This window comes from Sitophilus oryzae, unplaced genomic scaffold (assembly GCF_002938485.1).
Source record: "Sitophilus oryzae breed Bouriz unplaced genomic scaffold, Soryzae_2.0 scaffold_172_pilon_pilon, whole genome shotgun sequence".
Lineage (NCBI taxonomy): Eukaryota > Metazoa > Arthropoda > Insecta > Coleoptera > Curculionidae > Sitophilus > Sitophilus oryzae.
In genome coordinates, this window is record NW_022146424.1 from 7,657,736 (window position 1) to 7,674,658 (window position 16,923).

A 16,923-nucleotide genomic window follows, 5' to 3' on the forward strand; every position below is an offset into this window, starting at 1 on the left:
TGCTTCCGACGGAAAGAGATAAACTATCCGAAACGTTAAGAATTTTTTTGTTCATTTTGTTAGGCAAATTTGTATAACTGTAAGCCAAACTTCTGACAAGTAGTTTCCGTTTGGGATTAACGCAGAAGTGTTTACAAAAAATAACAATTTTATTGCGTAGATTTTCTTGCAAGTGGCGAAATACTCATAGAGGATTTTTTGGAGAGATTTATAATTGGAAACATTTTTTAATTATGTAAATAAATTATTTGAGTAGCATCTAACTAACTTCCATTGTTATTTTATATTATTACTTAAAATCTCTATTGTGGTTGTTACCTATAACAGGTTGTTACCTATAACAGTTAGAGGGAATTATGGCATCTTAATTTCCGTTAATAATGTCCCTAGGGAGTTATTACCTAGGGTTATGACTTTATGACTATATTTACGATTAGCGTAACCATGACGATATAAGCTTATATTAATTCAGTAAGAAATAAAAGCATTAATTAAGTTCTTGATTCAATCGAAAAATTCCTTTCTTTTTATTAAGCAGTTACTCATTTTTTTCTTTTACCTGGCCTTTAAATAATTTAGGACCAATGCTGGAACTTGGACGTCATTTAATTTTTCCACAGTCTCGGTCGACGTCAGACGCCTGCTTTAATCTGCGTCACATCGAAAATGAGACACGTGCAACGGAGAGAGGAAAAGGCGGATAGAGACGGAGATAAGCCCAAAGGGTCCAATTCAATTAGCACCTAATTACCCTCCAAACTTTGACTAGAAAGAGGGGGTGACGAAGGGAAAAAATTGCGGGGAAAGAGGAGTATTTTCGTCGCCGACTTGAAAAAATGTGTCTAAAAAATACTCTGAAAAAGAAGGAATAATTTATTATAAGAAAATTACCTTTATTTCTTACTGAATTAATATATCGGGTGTTGCATAGTCGGACGGGACATAGGAAATCCCATGTAAATCTTAATGGGGTCAATTTATTGGCTTCCCTAATTATTTTAGAGAATAATTCTATATAGGTTTATTGAAGAGCACTAAAACCCACATTCAAAAGAATAACTTTAGATATTTTTGATTAGCCCGTTTACGAGTTATCGCCGATTTCTTTTTAAATATTTCTTCTTTCTTATGGCCCTGTATTTACTTATGAGCACCAGTCAAGGTAAAAGATAACTGTCAAATGAAGTTGTCATTTCAGAAATTTACCTATTTAGTGCTTTATTATTATTGAAAACTCATTCCTACATCGGAAATCTTAAAGATGTATTTATAAATACAAATTAATAAAAATTAAAAAATTAAAAAAAAACAATTACAAGGTTAATTATAGTATTATTACAATATTCAATAACTTATTAATTTAGGTACTATGAAATTGTTAGAACTTTAGAATTTAAAAAGATGTTCAAATATTCCTCCATCGACTGCTAGACAATAACCCATGCGATCATAAAATGCTCTTCTTACATTCGCTAGTTGGTAAACTGAAATTCTATTGCATTCGGCAGAAACAGCATTTTTTAACTAGTCTAGATTTGAGTATTTTTTATCCTTGTATATCCTGTTTTTTAAATGGTCCCAGAGAAAGAAATCATTTGGCGAAATATCAGGAGACCTTGCTGGCCAATTTACTGTATGATTTAGGTCAATAACGTTTCCGTTAAAACTATTGTCGAAATATTTGGTATTTAGACAATAGTTTTAAGGAATGGTATTTATGTTTGAAGGAATAGTATTTATGTCGTTTCAAAATTCGAAACGCTGTAGTGTGATCTATTCCTATTTCATCCTCAAGTTTCCTTGTGCTGATCTTTCCAACGTTCTCTTCCACGCACAATAAAACTTCCAAGTCGGTATCATTTATTGCATCTTCTCTTTGTTCCTGCCTTGCTTCACATCTGCAGTTATTTATTAGGGTACCTTTAGTCCAAACTAAACCAAGCCAAACCAAACCAAACCAAATCTCTGGATATTCCTTCCGATTGTAGATTTTCCAGGTATCGGTCTATTCGGATACAGAGCAGCAAACATGTCCGACACCTTTAGAGAACTATTTCCTTGATAATACCATTTGATCATCAATACTTTTTCTTCGGTAGATTCATGGCTAATATTTTCGATGTAGGTATGAGATTTAATAATAATAATAAAGCACTAAATAGATAAATTTCTGAAATAACAACTTCATTTGACAGTTATATTTTACCTTGACTGGTGCTCATAAGTAAATACAGGGCCATAAGAAAGGAGAAATATTTAAAAAGAAATCGGCGATAACTCGTAAACGGGCTAATCAAAAATATCTAAAGTTATTCTTTTGAATGTGGGTTTTAGTGCTCTTCAATAAACCTATATAGAATTATTCTCTAAAATAATTAGGGAAGCCAATAATTGACCCCATTAAAATTTACATGGGATTTCCTATGTCCCGCTCGACGATGCAACACCCGGTATGCTTATTTCGTCTCTTGGGTACGCTAGCCATAAATAGTCCTTGTCCATAAAAAATAGTCCTGTAACCATAGAGTCATAACTTCCTTGGGACATTATTAACGATTATTTCCCTCATCGTGAAATGGACCAATCAGCTAATCTAATTTTTCGAATAAATTTTGTTTAGATAAGTGATTAAATCCCAAGACCAGTTTAACCGCGATTATTTTTTCGGCTTCCTTTTGGGTTTTCTTTTTGTCGTTTATCACTAATTCTGAGAGATTTTGGCAACAGTTCGTTTAAAAACATTGATTTACAGCTCATATGTATAACTTAATAACGATTGTAATCGGTGAAACCCATAGACTAATGTCACGTACTAGAGATAGATTGGACACTGATATAAAACAAATGGGTCCGTCATTTAGAGCCACCTGGTAATCCGGAAGAAACTAATGGAGAGTTTTGACATAACATAATTTTAGCGTTCCGTTACTTATTAACGCTAATTAAAACGGTAACGTTATTCAAGCGCAAAATTATTCCTTGTAAAATATAAAATAATAAATATAGACTTTTTTACTGCCCCCCATTTTATGTTTTATTAGATCATTAGAAGTGTAACATACATTTTAAACACCAACAATAGATCACATAGCGCCTATTTTTTTTGATTTAACAACTAAATTATAATATAGTAAAAATATTATAGACTACTAATTAACTGTTACTAAAAATACTATATATTACCAACTATGTACTTACTTATTTATGATTAAACTATTTTTTTATTTGGTTTATAAATTATTATTTCTAAAATGTCAAAATGACTTTAATAAAAAAGTTTAGTATCTAACACGAAAATGATGATCGACTGTAAGTATCAGAATGCACAAACTAATAAAAACACAAACTATAAACACAAATCACTGAACTTTCCGACAAATCAGGAATATCTGGGAATATCTGAATTAGTAATTATTTAAATAAGGATTTAAAAATAACTTGACGGATCACCAACATTTTGTCAACTAGACAAAAACTAGACCATAGACAGTAGCATTACCTGGAAACTTATATGGTGAAATTTTGATAAAATAATTTAGTACTCACTAAAAACACGGTATGTCGCTAGAGGTAGGAAAAATAATTTTTAGAGGTTACTAGTTTATTTGGTTGCCTGTGATATGCATATACAGGGTATTTCTAATTAATCTAAAAAATAAAAAATCGTTAGATAACGGCTTAAAGCGGGCTCTTAATAGGTATTTTTATTTTTTTCTCGGCAACCGTTTGATGAACAAGAAAAACTCAAAACATCAATTTTGTTGAAAAAGGATGGCCTGTCAAGAAAAAAATATATTTTCTTTAAAAAAGCAGTAGTGTACCATTTATGTTGAGCAAAATATCGATTTTTTTTTTAATTTTTAACACCCTGTAGATCAGAAAGGAAGTACTTTAGACAAAATGGTTATATAAAAATTGTTTTAAGAACACATGAGGAATCACACCACAATTTTTTAGACTAATTAGAAAACACCCTGTATATTGTCAACTTAACAATGATTGTTGATAAATCAAAAAATACCTTTTCTGTGAAAAAAGCCCGATTTTCGCAGGAAAAATTTTGGTTTTTATTGAATTTGGGCTGCGTCTGCAAATACCGGTATGTTTTTTAATATTCTATCTATCTAAATTTTAAATATCATAGCCAGAAATAGTTTTATTATTTATTAACTGTAAAAATGGTATACTTATAAGTTTTATCAAATATTGTGATATACTTTCTACCTTGTAGTCAAAATTTATATTTAATAAACTGTAAAATATATATATATATATATATATATATTCTTATGTTTTATTAAAGTTACTCTGATATACTAATATATCAGTGTAACTTTAAAACTAAATCTCCTTTGAAATCAAATATGAACATAAAAATATTTACAGCAGAAAAGGCGAAGGCGCTGGGTTAAACGTAGTCTCTACTAAGAACACGGAGGGGCGCTTTGACCCAAAATTTTACTATTAAGTTTCATATCTATCTTAATAGAAGATTATTTTCTTTTATCTATGGACAGTAGTTAACATAGAGACTGTCATGTCATCTTCATAATATAAATTAGAAACCTGTACTTTAATGTCTTTTGCGCCGTCTGGCGATGCGGAAGAAACTAAATTTGTAGCTCTATAAAATTACCATTGAGTGTCTAGGGCATGGTGAAACGCCCTTATTCAATATTATTTTGAACAAATAAGTGGAGAAAAATACGTCAGAGTTTGATATGTTGACATGCGAAACGGTTCTCGATGCATTGTTGGGATGCGTAACCAAGGTAGCAGAAGCACAAACATTACTTACGAGACGTCTTTTTGAAACGTCTTTAAATTTTATTTACCGCTGTAGTGAAAATGAATTCACGGTTTCCATGAATTCATTCAGGAAATAATCTAGCCGTATATCACTCAACCTATAAATTTAAATGATTAAACTACCCATATATTTTTTTGCATGATTTTGCTTTTTAGAAAATAGTTTCATGCACAATAATTTTAGAATAAAAACCCTCGACCGCTTCGCGTTTTTTTAACAAAAAACTGAACTCGATTGACAACAACTGTCAATTTATAAACAGGTTATTTAATACAATAGATATCTGTCAACTAAGTTCCTACCAGCAGCGTTTTTACCTTTGAATAAGAAGACTAAGGAAGGAGCATATCAAAAATCTTAGGTACACCGCGATGGGCCTCAAATATGGCCGACTTAAATTCCGGTTTATCAGTGTCGTTCTAATTTTATTTAAAAAATGTAAAACTATGATGTAGGGTAGACGTGGGGTAGACTCAATAATTTGTTGTTTTATTTTACGTTGTGAATAAATGTTGGTAGTTATTAAAATTGTTATAAAAATATATAATTCTAATAAAAATAGATAAGTTATAATAAGTATTTATTAACACAAACATCCGATACGCTACTGAAGCAGGTAAGTCAAATTAACGTATCTAAATTCTTTGACATCTAATCTTTGACAAGTAATAAATAAAAGCTAAAATGCAGAGAATAGGTACATTAAAGAAATGCTAACTTCATGTTAAAAAATGGAAACAGACGCCACCTGGTGTCGCCTGGCAGTACTAGCTAAATTGAGGGGAATTGGAGGGGCGGGGCTTAAAAGAGGGGAAATTTTTAAAAAAATACTTTTATAAGTATCACTGACTTACTGTTTAAAGTTAATAAACATATTTTTTATTACTTTAATATAATTTAATGTATTAAAAAATATGTCTATTAACTTTACACAGCAAATCAATGATATTATTAAAGACTTATTATTTTCAGAGAAAATTCATAGTAAATAAATTACACATTAGTAAACAATATCATTTATTTTTTAGAGCTGCGATTTATATTACAATAATATTGAAATATATATATTTTTTTAACAATGAAAAAGAATATCCCGGAACCTGAAAAAGAAAGATGATCAATTAATGACTTAAATTAGTTCAAAATACATTTTGCAAATAACTAGTGAATTGGAAAGATAAACATACTATTAAAAAGACATTTTAGTAGTATGTTGTCATCTATTTACTGATAATACATTACATAAGTATATAATAGGTAAATAACATGCATAAGGCACTATGATACAACTACCTGTATCATGATAACACACTAATGTGACAAAAAATATATGCTAATTTAAATTCCTTTAATGATCTAATGAAACACTATCTAGCCTCAATGCATGCCATTCCAAAGGCAAAAAAAAACTGTTATACTAAATAAATATAAGCTGAATAAAACATAAACCAAGCCAACGTGCATAAACAACCAAAAAATGCATCAAAAAATACTTTTATCAGATCATACCCTTGGATATATTATGTATTTTATATATCGCACATCCCGTTCAAAAGTTTACTAACTTAAAATAGAGAATATAGAGAGCATTGTCAGGAGAAGTAAAAGAAAATTTAAGTTAAGGCAATATGCTCCTTTTTGCATATTAACGGCCAAATAATATTATGTTGATTTAATAAAATTTTACTGGCATCCTTCTGAGGTATAAATCAGATTAAATGGACATTGTTTTTTTAATAATTGTTTGTTTTGTAAACATTTTTTGAAGACAATACAGTTTTGAATGGGCTGTGCGATATAAACAAGGATCGTACTATTATTTGAGGTTAGAAAGTATTTAAATAATATAAAACATAATCAAAATCATTTTTCATCATAAATTATAGAGGTACTTACGTGTTTTGATATTATTATCAGGAAATAATACGTTTAGTTAAACAGGTACGCTGCCAGGCAAGTTCTATCAGCGGGTCTTTGCAAGAGTTGAAATCTAAAAATACAAAAAATACGTTTACATCTTAGTTGTATTTACGAATAAAGTATTTGTGTGTAATTTCTGACTTACCAGTTAACTGAATAATCGCATTAAATACATCCAAATGGTAATTTAATATTGTAAAAAGCAAAATTGTTTTAAATCACTTGCCAGGACAGCCCGGCCAGCTTCTTTGTTGACAAAATGGCCGCGGTATCATGATTTAAGCAATGTGAGTGACAAAGAAAGCCAATGCCTGGCAGATGTTGCTTTCTTTGTCGTTGGTCCTGGCACGTTTAAATTTGACTGTTGCCTGTTTTCATATACAAGTGACACCCCCGTGCTAAAATGCAAGAAAAATATATAATTTAGTTAATTTAAGTGAATTTCATAAATGATCGGTTTACTACACGTATGTATATTATATAGTTACTTACTAGCGAAAAGTTGTTCCATTATTTCACTCAATTTTTGCCGAGATCTACCGCACGCTACACAACCAACTATTTTAGTCTTTTTCGATAAATCGCGATAGTGTCACTGTTAGTTTAAGTTCTGCCACAATTTCCATCTAGATTTACTACCTTTATACAACTATCAGTAGTAGAATAAATAATAAATAACATAAAATCAGCTTCGTAAAGACTGACAAATCCACAAAATTTCAAATCAAATTCAAATGAATCGTCAAACAGAACTGTCAAGGATCCCCACCCTAGAGAGCTTTTATGGTGCCTTTTCCGCCCACCATGCATGAATACACGGATAGCATTATGCTCCTTCCTTAGTCTTGTTATTCAAAGGTTTTTACAAATAAATATACCGAAAGACTAATAAATCTAACATTCGTATCGTTTTAAAATGGGCTAAATATACTAAATTCAGTAAGAAATAAAAGTATCTATGTACTATGGGAATTGTAAAGTGCTAATAACCTAGGGCAGATATTGTCCCTCTTTACCCTCGGTAATTTACATCCTAATAATTCCCTTGATACCTACATAAATAGGTATAAACTGCCTTGTTAATCACATTGATTCTTGGAGTTTAGATAATTAGTTAAATAAGCCAAAAAAGTTAAAAAATTGGAAAAATATATATTTTTGAGCGAGTCTTCTCTAGACAATTTGTCGTCTTCGACTGCTGGCATTTTACTTAAAAGTAGGGCATCGCTTACATCAGCATTTGTAAAATTTTAGGGCAAAATACATAAATCTCGTAGAAGCTATATTTCCTTCCTGTCAGAAGATATTCTTCAAAGTTACTAAATAGAAAAAGTTTATAGTTCCGACTATAGCAAAAATTGTAGGTACGCATCTAAAATTTTCTCAATTCGTATATTATGCAATAAACTAACTTATTAAGTAATTTGAGAGAATGTAAAGTATTAATTTTAATTTAAATACTTTAGCTCGCTTTTAATGTACCGTATGATAAAAAAACGGCGTCCAGTTGGCTTGGAAACGACTTGGAACAATTAAAAATCATTTTTATTTTTTCCTGTTTTTCAAATGGTTTTATATGAAGTATATTATAGATCTGAAAAGCCATTGTGTCAAATTTTTATTTCAGGTGGATTACACTATTTTAAAAACCGGACGCACGTGTTGCTGACCTTGTTAACATTGTAAAAAATAGTAATAATTAAAAAAAACTACAAATATAAAAAAGCATTGTTTGTTATTTGGTAACATGGCACATGAACAAACAATGCCCAATAGATAAAAGAATGTATATTAATTTGCCTTTTGTTGTTGGGACATCGATGTCCGCTATTGAAACCAAACACGAAAGAACAACACTTCGCCAATTACCGCCATTGTTTTTTTACAAAACATGGGACATGACTAATAGCGACAGGATTTTTTTAAATATTTACTTATAGCCGTAATGCAATTCCAAACAACTGAAATTGCACAATTAATCGTTATTAAAACAATAAAAAATTATTTGTTTAAATTTTTGAATTGAAAGATTGAGAAAGAATCATATCAACAAATTGAGGTGAAACTCATGTGGAAAATGGAGGATTATTATGGCTGATTTAAATTCCGATTTTTCAGTGCTATTCTCATTATATTTAAAACGTCTAAAAATATTGTTACGTTTCTCCTCGGTTCCGTGTGGATAGAGAGTCTAATTTATTTAAACACAATTTATTTTACACTAAGTAACAACACAATAACTATAAAACTACTTACTTAAAGAACTATTTACAACTTATTTATTATTTATCTAACTATTTATCTAAAAGGAATTTATTTTCAATTTAGCCCGGCAATTGTACACGTCGACCGATCTGTTGTTTCTGTCCTCCTCAGGTCCGAGGCGTTGGATTATAGTAGGTACAGTACGTCTGTCCGTTCTGTAGCTCCGGGGTATCCGTGAGAGGGGAAACGATATTTTCTCGATGTTTTTCGTAAAAAAATAGACGACGCGTTCCATCAATAAACATTCGACAAATTTGCAAGTAGCCAATAAAGTGAGTGGGCGGAGCGATTTGCGGTGACGCACTCGTCAAATCGACGTATAAAATATATTGCTGTTTATTTAAATGTTTTTTGCCCGCATTCCTTTCATAGACACAGATCCAGCAGATGTACTGTATATGAGAGAAACAGTTCAGATTTTACTCGAATGTTTTTAGCCGCCTTGATTATTCCATTCGTTTTTCGAATGGCGGCGGGGCATATTAGTCATATTAGTCACGGGTCAGCAACAATATTATATTCTAGGGAGGCTAGAGAATAACTGTTATTAATTATTAAAATTGTCAAAAAAGTATATTTATAATAAAAAGAGATAAGTTGTAATAATTATTTAGTAACAAAAATAGCAGGTACGCTACTGACACCTTTTTCTGGACGTCGCATAAGGTCACTGTTAATTTGAGTTCTGACACCATATCCATCTCAATTTACTACCTCTAAACAAAACCAATTAAAAATAAAAAATAAGATATAAATAACATAAATAAGCTCATGCAGAAAAGTACAACAAATGCGAAATGTCAAATCAAATTTAAATGTGTCAATTGAAACGTCAAACAGAAATGTTATATTATACATATTATATTACAATGAGTTAAACCCATGGTACAAAGAATACAAGGTATGATCGATAGCGACTCCAATTTCGTTAAGTTCGCGCATACCACCTGTGACGTCACTAGAAAAATAATGAATAAATAAAAAATCTTTGAATAAGAAAGAAGTAAAAAATAAAGAAAGTTGACAGGAGATCTGCATTTTTTGGGGTTATGGTTAAGAATTGTTTAATTTTAAGACTTTTTAGTTCGTTTAATTTAATAATTCCTAAAACCAGCAGTTCCAAAAATATATTTAAAAATAATAATTATCTATTAACATGGATTTGGACGATAGGTAAGAATACTAAATTTATTTCTATATTCGGTATAAAATTGTTTATTAGGTTTTTAGTTTGCGATGTTTATGGTAAATAATTTTCATTGCCTCTGAATTCACATGAGGACAGAGTTGAGGATATCTATGGAAAAGTAACCACAAGAGGAATTGTTACATCATTTAAAAAATGTTGGGAAGTTTATTGTTTCCCATTGAAAAGTAGAAAATGCCAATGCAGATGAACGTATTGTAATTGTGATAGAAGTAATTCTAAGGGTGAAGTTTATTATAATTTGTGGAAGTAATACCAAGGGTGAAGTTTATCATAATTAGTGACCTGTGCTTCTTTTTATATGTAGATGTTTCTGGTTTTGAGAATAAATTGGTTGAACGACACCCAAAATTTAGAGGAAGTATTTGCATACCCAGAATATGCCCATCGAGGATTATATTATAGCTCAAATTTCCTTTAATGGTAAACAATTATTCAATGCAAATTAACTTTTTAAGTGACTGAAATATTAAATAGTTTACAATATGGTATATCACTAAAAATATATTACTTTTAGGTACAATTAGGGCCCGATACATTTCAAAAAGTAGAATATTATTTTATATTAAATGAGGTATTGTACCAACAATCAATTTATATTAATAACGGAGATTAAAAAATAACAGAATAAATAGTTCTTTTTTTATACTACAAAAATAAACTATAGAATACAACAGTATTTAAAAAAATAAATAAAAAGTTATGTCCCGGCCGAGATTCGAACTCCGGTCTCTCGCTTCCTAGCCCGACTCCTTACGCACTGCTCCACAGTAACTTGCTTAGCGATAATTCAATGACGGTATATAAACAAAAAACAAGTTTATAACAATATCTTGACGATTTGAACTGGCGCGCGGAGCGTGCTGACCAATAGTGCCTGTTATCACCTGTGACGTAGCGACCAACCTGCGCAATATCATACCTTGTATTCTTTGTACCATGAGTTAAACCATAATATGTATCACTAAGTTTTGTAGTGTCTGATTTTTTGTAATCCAAAGAATAAAACACCTCCACTGGAAAGGTCGGGTATTTATGAAATTTCTTGTAAAGATTTTAATCAGAAATATGTTAGGCAAACTAGAAGATCAATATTAACTAGATTTAAAGAACATTTAGCTCAGATAAGATATGGTAGACCGGATAAATCTTGCGTTGCCGAACATATTGTTGATAAAAAAACATTGTATAGATCTTAATAATTTAAAATTAATTAAACAAGTCTCAAATTACAGGCAATTAGATGCATATGAAAGCATCAGAATTAATAAATGTAAAGATAGTATGAACAGAGACAATGGTCCAATTCCTTCAAGTTCTTTGTTCCTACTACTCTAGTAGCTGAAATCTAACTGTTACGCTCAGTGGGCTCTGACTCGGTTGGCTAAATTTTGCCACGCCCACTCGGTGCCCACTGGGCGAGTATATAAACGCTCAACTTGTAGATTGTACTTTGGTTAGCGAAACGCGCGTCCAGTGTAAAAGTAAAAGTGTTTTGGTGTATTGTGGTGATTTAGTGTTTTTATTTTGCTCTACATTGACACTAAGCTGATAATTTTCAACAGTAATGTAAAATCGGTTCTCTAGTATGGATGTGAAACATAGAAAGTGGCCAAAACCCTAACATCAAAGCTCAAACATTTATTAATAGATGCCTGAGACGAGTTCTTTGCATATTTTGACCGCACTCAATCCGAAACGAAAATCTATTGCATTTAACTGGCCAAACTAAGATAAGCAAAGAAGTGATCATACGAAAGTGGGGATGGATAGGGCATACTCTAAGACAACTTAACGACAACATCGCAAGAAATGCCCGTGACTGGAACCCACAGGGACAACAGAAAAGAGGACGCCCAAAACAATATGCATGGCGCAGAACCGTAATGGAAGAGCTAGCGAAGTCAAGAACATCATGGCCAGAAGCTAAGAAAATTGCTGAAAACACAACAAGATGGAAGGTTTTCACTGAAGCCCTAGGCTCCACTTAGGAACTAAAGTAAATAATGATGACGATGAAAATAATTTAAAATTCCTTAAGCATATCCAAAATTACAGGCAATTAAAAGTTTGTGAAAGTATCAAAATAAATAAATCCACAAAAGTGAACTAAGCTACTAATCCCATTCCTACTAATGTCTTTATAAATGTCGATTTTCCTAAAATCCATTAACCAATATCCTGAATATATTTGACAGCCAAGTAGGTCAATGGACCGAGGTTCAAATATCACATGACCTCATTAATATACTGCAATATCAGTGCATACCTAGACAAATTTTGCTTCGCTCAATACTATAATATGCTTCTACATACACGTGTGGCAAAATTTCATTAGCAATAGGAGCTTTTCAATGCGATAAAAAAAGATGGTAAGGCTGCAAAATACACTGCAGTACAACAGAGACGGATAAAGTGTCTTTTCCCTACCATTGTATAGGGGAAGTGATCATAGAAGTGATACGACGAGAGAGCTTCTGCGTGAGGGGGCGGGTCTTTAAGACGCTTGTGTGGGGGCTACCGGCTACGAATAGAATAGAATGGAAAAAATAGAAAGACGAAGGACAGTGTTGCCATTCTGTTAAATCAAAATTATGTTGGCTTATCCTAAATCCCGAATCTTCTAATCCGATTATCTTGCCTACTTAATGAAATATTAAATAAAGTACAAAACAATTTTAAGAATGTTTTCTCTAGGCACATAACAACTTCTTTCTAAAACAAAAAGTAACATGCAGAAGTTTGAAATCATTTCTAAAATAGCAAGTGCAATTCTATGAAATGGCAATACTGTACGACCTTCCTTGCAGTCGCCCCGAAACCGACCGGTCGGTCGGCGGCGGCAACAAGGGAAAAAGGCCGAAAAAACTTTATAAAGGAGTAGCCGAAGAGGGTTGCCAGGTTTATTAGATTATAATTCCATACGAGAACAAAATTCTCGGTAGATCTTCAACAAAAATCAAAAGTACAGAAACAAAATAAAATATAATATTTAAGTCCAAAATTAGCATTCCTATGTGTCGTAATACTAGATCACTCAAATAAAATACAAATATAGTAAATATAACAAGAATTAGAAATAGGTAGGTATATTATATTCAGTGCGAGATTCTGAATCATACGTTCTACTCGCATGGGGTAGTTTTGTTTTAAGGTTCGACATTTCGTGGTTTAGAGGTTTGGTAATTTCAAGGCCACGCTTTTGATTAGAAAATTTTGAGGTTTGGATATGAGAATGGGATGGGACAGTGATTTCCCCAGTATGGTCTTGGGAGATAAGCTATAAGGCTCGCGTGGGCAGGAGCACGTCCCTGCGTGACATTAAGGAAGTGGCAGGTAAACGGTGGTTAAATATAGCACAAAACAAAGAGTCATGGAAAAGGATAGGAGAGACCTATATCCAGGAGTGGATGAATCCGGGTTGAGGTAGAGGTATATTATTTAATATTAAAAAAAATATATTGAATTAAACAATATTAATATATTAATAAAAACTATAACAAGTAGGGATGTCACTTTTTACCTTTTTTAAAGCAGTCACTTTTTACCTTTGTACAAATTTTGATCAGTGATATCTAAAATTAATTTTATTTCAATGGGAAAGCTGTAGCAACTCTCAACTCTTTTTTCATATTAATATATTTTTTTGACAGGAAAAGCACTAAAATATTTATTCGTATTCAGTTTGTTTTTTAACTTAGATTTTGTTTTTTGTTTATATTTTTGGGGGGTGAAATATGGGTTTAACTTTAGTAAATGAATGAAACAAAATCTTTTCAAAAGATATCAACGTCTTCGGGCATATCGCCAATACCGCGCCTAATAAAGAGTAATAAGGATTTGTAGGAATATATTTGTCACTCTGCAACTAGACAGAACAATGACCTATGATTACTAAATAAAATTTAATAAACAATAATAAAGTCAGATTAGACTAAAGACGCAGTTGAACATATCGTTAGATTTTTGTTTAAATCGGTAGATCCGTAGCTTACAGACGAAACCGGTAGACCTGGCAACTCTGTGTGGACTGAGGTGATGGCGTTTTGCGGAGGCGCGGGAAGGGAAATAAAATAATGGTGATAAAGGGCAGGTGGATATCATGGGTGGATGGGAGGCGGCGGAATTTCCAAAATTTGTTATCTTATTGGAGTTTGTCTAACTCGACAGTCGTAGTGGAAGTGGAAACGGGGAAGTTGTTGTCCATCTCTGTTTAAGCTTAGACTTTTTATAGGCGTTTCATTCCAATGCATGTAATTCCTATGCCTAGATATCCTATTACCGGGCCTGTATATAGTTCATATCAAATAAACTTTCAGTCACGTGATTAAGCTTGACCGGCACAGCGTTGCCCTCTTTTACATAATTTCTTTTAATCAAAATATTTTAGGAAATAAAAATAAATTATAAATATATAAACAGTTATTATTTACATCAATAAAACTTACCTTCTTAACAGCATTAGAGTTGGAGGTTAGAACCTTTGGTGTTACGCAGCAAAATAAAACACTAAATCACCACAATACACCAAAACAGTTTAACTTTTACACTGGACGCGCGTTTCGCTAACCATGTTAGCATCATCCGCAGATGATCAAGACTGAGTCTTGAGGTATATTTATTTATATATCTGTACTAACTATATTTTTTTCTATAATACATATACATAATTTTAGATATAACTATTTCCAGTAAAAAAAAAATATTGAAAATAGTTAACTTTGGAAGCACAAACAAAACATAATTTTACTCACCAGTTGATCCAATATTGCCTATTACACCAATCTCTCTCTCTCTCTCTCTCTCTCTCTCTCTCTCTCTCTCTCTCTCTCTCTCTCTCTCTCTCTATCTTTATTCCTACAAGAGGAATGTAGTGGCTAGGTGATTTGTGAGGTTTGTCTCCATAATTCCCTGTCTTGTGCTTCATATACAAGCGTGTGCAGTGGCTTTTGGGTGATTTTTGATAGCTGGTCTATCCATCGGGAGGGCGGGCGGCCTCTTGGTCTTCTTCCCGGAACCTTGTCCTGTATAATGAGTTTTTCCATACATCAGTCAGTATCCCTCCTCATAACGTGACCGAAATATTTCAGTATACGTGAGTGTATAGAAGTTGAGAGGCGTTCTGTGATTTTATAGAGATAGCAGTTGTTAAATATTAATCCAATATGCTCCAAATTCAAAAGCGTAATTAGTAAGTGAGAGAGTTTTAAAATATTCTTCATAAAATCCATTTGGAAAGACATTAAATAACGTGGATCTTAAAAAAGCTAAATAAGTAGGACGACGGAATGTAAAAATAAACAAAAAGGAAAGACCCAGCTTTACTGCGATCGATAAAATAGAATTTACGACGAAAATTCCAGGACAAAATTAAAACTCGGTTATTACCACATATTAAAAGGGAATGGTTTATCCAGGTTGGTAATAAAATACTTATTTAATAGTTTACCAAACAATAAACGGTTTCGTTTTATAGTTTCTGTGAGAACACATTTAATTTTTGAAATTATTGTAGAAATACTTACCGTATATTCCAAAAAATTGTCAAGAAAAGTCTTCAACACTTTTTTTTAATAATACAAAGTTTAATGTTATTCTCCCAGAGCAATTATTTGTCTGGCATAATAACCAAAGGCTGATTACGTATATTTTATATCAATTAAACTTTTAGTTACGTAATTGAGGGCGCGGTTTTTAGATTCATTGTTGCCAAACATGAACATATTCGGCGCCGTGCTGACTAACTGGAATTTAAATTTCGCGCAGGGGATTCAGATGGTAGCTCTGCTGTAAAAAATGTCAAGTTGTAATGTATTTCCTGAAATTGTCAATCGTTTAGACACTTTTGTTTTGTATTACGAGTTTTTGGTTTAAATAAAGAGTGCTGTGATACTTTAAGCTTGATAATGTTTATTATCAGACCTTATGTAAATAAGAACTGCTTATATATTTACTAGCGTGTACCAGCGATTACGTTCGCGTCGAATTAATCATTTGTAATGGTGATGATAAAGCAAAGCAAGAATTTCCATTAACATACAAACTGTATAAAATTTTCTCACATTTATATCAGCATGAGAAAAAACAATATGGCGATATTATTATATGTATAACTTGGTAATATTTGAGGGGTAGTTTCATCTCGTTGGAATTTGACTTTCGAAAAATCCGTTTGCCAAAAATAAGCTTTTTACGTCAAGCAGTTTAAGCAGAATCGTGGTTAAGAAATTACCCAACTTTTTTGGATTTCTTAAAACATTTCAAAATATGTAAAAAAACCAAATAAATTATGCTTGTCCAAGCGTTTTCCCGAAAGACTAACCGTTTTTTAAATAACAAATATTGTAATATTTGAGGGGCGTTTTCGCCCTCTTGGAATTTGAGATTCAAGAAACCCCTCCTTATCGAACCTCTACACCCCACAGTCAATCTTTTTGCCAAAAATCAGCTTTAAACGTCAAGCAGTTTAAGCAGAATCATGATTACTCAATGGTCATATTTTATGAAACACCCTGTATAAATTTATAAAAAATCTTAAAATATGTAAAACAACAAAATAAAATATACGTGTTTAAGAGTTTTTTCCGAAAAACTCACCGTTTTTTAAATAAAAAATATTTTAATATTTGAGGGATAGTTTCACCCCCTTAGAATTCGAGTTTCAAAAAATCCCTTCTTATCGAACCTCTACACCCTAAAGTCAATCTGTTTTCCAGAAATC